This window comes from Pseudochaenichthys georgianus, chromosome 16, assembly GCF_902827115.2.
Source record: "Pseudochaenichthys georgianus chromosome 16, fPseGeo1.2, whole genome shotgun sequence".
In the NCBI taxonomy this organism is placed as follows: domain Eukaryota; kingdom Metazoa; phylum Chordata; class Actinopteri; order Perciformes; family Channichthyidae; genus Pseudochaenichthys; species Pseudochaenichthys georgianus.
In genome coordinates this window covers 9846500-9851048 of record NC_047518.2, presented here as the reverse complement: position 1 = coordinate 9851048, position 4549 = coordinate 9846500, and the positions used below count along the sequence as shown (strand labels likewise).

At 37.8% G+C, this 4549-nt stretch overlaps 1 non-coding gene across 1 annotated transcript; it reads right to left on the bottom strand.

Annotated features, from left to right (window-relative positions):
• Window positions 1-2481: 2481 nt before the first annotated feature.
• trnai-aau (transfer RNA isoleucine (anticodon AAU)) lies at window positions 2482-2555 on the bottom strand. The gene has a single exon. It is a non-coding gene; the product is annotated as a tRNA-Ile (tRNA).
• Between the last annotated feature and the right edge of the window lie 1994 nt (window positions 2556-4549).

Sequence of the window (4549 nt, the reverse complement as noted above, 5' to 3'; positions counted from 1 at the left end):
GAACTGAGCATGCGTGAGTGGCAATAACTCTCCTTACCAGCAGGCGGCGGTAGTGTGTATTCATCATTCAAAACAGGCAACAACCGGAAGACAGAGAAGAAGAACAGACTGTGATATAAACAAACAACAAATGGCGTGTGCGGTAGCTCCACCTTAGCATGTGTTCTTTGCAGGTGCTTGTTGAGGTTTGACGTGGTGTTTACAGCAGTGGATAACAGCTTCTGGCCTGGACACAGTTTGCACCTCACCGTCACATTCCTGTCTATTCTTCGGATGAACTCAAAATAATGGGCATACCTCCACCTCTCGAGAGTTATCGCTGACTCAGCCATGTTTATGCAGCACTGCATGTGGAGATGTGTCGTGCAGATTACGTACATATAAACCTACAAAGTACTGATATAGTAAATAAAAAAATAATTATTTTTGTGTAGTTGTATATTGCAATAATAATGTATGGTTGTCACAAAATCCCACGGCACACCCGGACTTGCCTCACGGCACACCGTTTGGGAACCACTGTATTACTGCACCGAAAATAACTCCTAGCTCCCTTATTACTTATCCTAGCTGCTAGTGCTGCATACCGGTACGCCGAACCGGTACTGGACTTGTAAAAAGTTTCGGTTCAAGTCCAGTTAAAACCGGAACGCCGGGAACCGGTACTTGGACTCGCAAAAAAACTAGCAGTTATGTATATTCTGGTGTCTGTGGTTATTTAAACATTCCCTGATAAACGTTATTCAGCGTCAATAAATGAGTGCTAATCCCAGTGTGCTCAGTGTACAACATCACATGTCATTTCACCTTCGATTCACGGTTTGAAAACGTAGCATTTCGCCACATGCTAATGCTAACCGGAAGTGAAGAATGTTCAGAATAAATGTATTTAGTTAATAGTGTGAACTTCCGGTTTTTTCAGAATAAAACTGATTTAAATTAAATAGTGTATTTAATTCAAAATTACGCCATATCAACATTGATTTTAATTTCTAACAGTATGTATGTACATCACTATGTATGTAGTATGTACTGTATAATGTACACATGTAGAGTTGTAGAAAATACATGGTTTACAGACAGTACAGTACACTCTGACTGTACAGTCACTACAGTGTAGCCTATACTGTATAGTAGGTGTGTAATGCGTATAGTCTACTCTACACTCTACCTTTCAGCAAAGCTTTAGGGATTTAGGCTTAGTCAGCTCAGGGACTGTTTGGTTACTTTAGTTTGGTAAATGAAATAAATGTTTGAACTTTGTAGTAGTTCAAACTTCACTGTAGTTGCTGTCATAAGTCATTTGTAGACTAAGTGGCAAAAAGTGTTTTTTTTACATTTGTACTTTGCAGAGAAATGTAGACACAAGTTGGAAGGGAGCACAATAAACCTGATGAGTTTTAATTTGAGTTGATTATGAGTTAATTTCAATTGATAATTAGCTCACAATAAGTTCACTTTAGTTACTCACACAACTTGACACAAGCCATGGGTTCAGGTCCGGACATATAAGTCCGGAACTGAACCTGAACCTCTGGACTTGAGTCCGGACCTGAACCTGAATGTGAGTCAAGGTACGCAGCACTACTAGCTGCACATCGTTTATGATCGTAAATACATTCCAACGGTGCCCACCTCAACACTGAAGGATACAAACTTGCGACGTTATCAACAAAAACGTACATCAAAACATGTGGCGCTAGGTAGCCTACAACGCTAACATGGCTTACCTAGGTCTTTGTCTGGTCAAAACTGGTCTTCAATGGCATTAAAACGATGCTGTAGTTAATCCATAGGTTAATATCCAATGTGACTGTGTCCCATTTGAAATGTTCTGATAATCTATAAGCAATAAAACTGCAATTCAGTTTTCAAATATCAGAGCAGGAAGATCCTACGCTCTGAAGCAAGATTGCATGCGGAGAGACGCAACCTTTTTTTTAACATGAGTGTGTGCGGGACGATTTCCCATCGATTATATTGGCTCTAACGGTCAGGAAGAGATGTCCCATGTCAAAATTGAACAAGGGGGGCCAGAGATATGGAAAATCCACCCAAATGGCCCCAGAAGAGGTTTTTTTTGCTAAATCTGTCTAAAAAGGTCAAATATCACTTGTTTTGCATCAATCTTGATACAGGCTACTTATATGTTGTACTTTGGATTACTAAAGCTTTTAGTCTACTAACCCATCATCCAAGGTTAGTTTTCACTAACAAAATGTTTTTTGGACGGACACTATAATTTACAGTTTTTTATCATGTTCAATCTGAATTTTCTTTAAAATAAAAAACATCTATACAGATTCTGACTTTTCTACATCCAACTCACAGGTTTATCATTACTTTGAGAAAAAAGATTATTAATTTAACCCTTTTAGAAGGGAAGATATGGTCATGGTCATTTGTTCTGGGAATGTCATTTTCGAGCCTGAAACCTGAAAAACAGGCTTGGGGTTTAACAGGTTAATAAATTAGATTCACTGGCCAGTATGGGGATTGAACCCATGACCTTGGCGTTATTAGCACCACGCTCTAACCATCTGAGCTAACCGGCCGAGAATTCCACTGTATTGTGATGTTTGTGACCTTTTCTTCTATTCAATGTGATATGTTTAACTAGTGAAAACCCTCACATTTGGGCATGCTGCCATATAATGGTAGTTTATTGTTCTTTATTTAAAAATGAATGTTAAGATTGTTATCCTGCTAGTTATTCCCATTTTGCATTATGTAATTTGATGAAGTCTCTTTTTCTGTACGGTTTCAGATTCATCATTATCATATCCTAATAATGTGATAATGTTACATTATCTTCTGTTACTCCCAAAGACTGATCCTAAGTCATTTAAGTACAAAAGTCTCAATTACTATACTTGTTATGGCCTTACTTTGAATGTACCTCTTTAATATATTTGTTCTTTTTTATTGCATGGTGTGAATGTTTGCGGGAGTTGCCTAAATCCTGTCACTGTGTTTTATTAAACCCTAACATAAGTGAAACATGTCATGCCTTACCTCAGTGGGTTATGGAGTTGTTTGTGCTTCAGATCAAAGTCTTCCTCAAAGCATTTAATGTAAAACGCTTTATTGTTTCCTGCAGTTAACTGATCCAGAGGAGGGGAACCGCTCACACAGTCCAGTCCCCTCGTGTCGCTGAGCAGCGCTACTGTGAAGCTCCTGTTTCACCATTTTATTACTGATGATCCATTGTTCACAGCTCTCAAGAAAGGAAACAATTATTCTGCCTTAAATGTTACAAAAATAGTCCTTTCATAAAAAACGAAATATGTGTTTGTTTTTTTAAGTTTAAACCAGTGTGAAGAACTTCCACAATATGTTTACAAATCAGGTGTCTACCTATAGTGTCAAAGAAGAAAACGTAAGCCAAGTACAGGAAATATACAGCCCTAATGATCCAGATTAAATGTTAGTACTGTATTCTCCTCCAGACATTTTGTTTAGTATAGTTTACAGAACTTTTTTTTTAGTACATGAATTAAAAGCGTACACAGCATTTTTTTGTTAAATCAGGTGTCCAACTACTGCATTAAAAAAACAAGTTTAATGTGTAAGCATGTGCCTTTTAATGTATCATTCTGTGGTTTTAAAAAGTATTCAAATATTGTAATCATGCTAGTATCCCATATAATTGTGAGGTACATGTACTTGGGTATTTCCATTATCTGCTATTTTATCATTCTACTTCACTACAATTCCAAGGGAAATATTGTAATTCTTACTCCACTACATTTATTTGACACGTGTTGCTACGTTTTACATAAATAATGTGTTCATATGAGTACTTTTCAACCTCTCCTTTTTTAATGTGACTATAAGGGAATACTGTTACCTTTTTTGTGTATCCTGATTACGTAATCCCATTTCAAGTAAGACACTTCTATCTAAGCCTGATCAACTCTGATTTCTGGATGTTAGCTTCATGTACAAATTCCTTCAGCACTCTTACAAACCCAAATCATTTTTTACAGTATCAGAGTTAAAACATATTGACTGGTAAAAGGCTGATGAATCATCAAACTGTTCTCTAACCCACATCAGCAGGGGTGTGTGTGATGATGACACACTGCAATAGTTTCAAGTTGATATATATGATTCGTGGAGGTCCAGATTAGGCCTGGGAGCCGGTGCCAGGCTCTCCTCGGGTCTTCTCTCCTGGACAGGAACCACACAGAGCCGGGACCACACGCTCTTTATTTATCACAGGTGCAGACCTCTTCCTAATGGAGCCTCATTCCACAGCTGACAAAAACCTCCCACACTCTTTGTGCTGATCTCACTCCCATTGCTCTTCACCCCACCAATCACTCGTTTGTCCTGTCAGCATCATGATAAATCCATCCCATCAGGATTTACCTTGTTGTGTCCCCTAAAACTAATAATCGTATAATTTCAGGATAGACTGGAGACAGGAGTTTACAATGTCTTTTTTATTTTGTGACACTCATGGTAAACAAACTGTACACAGAAGACTTTAATTAAATGTATTAGATCAACTAATTTCATATAACTGTATTAGGTTAGTTGAAAC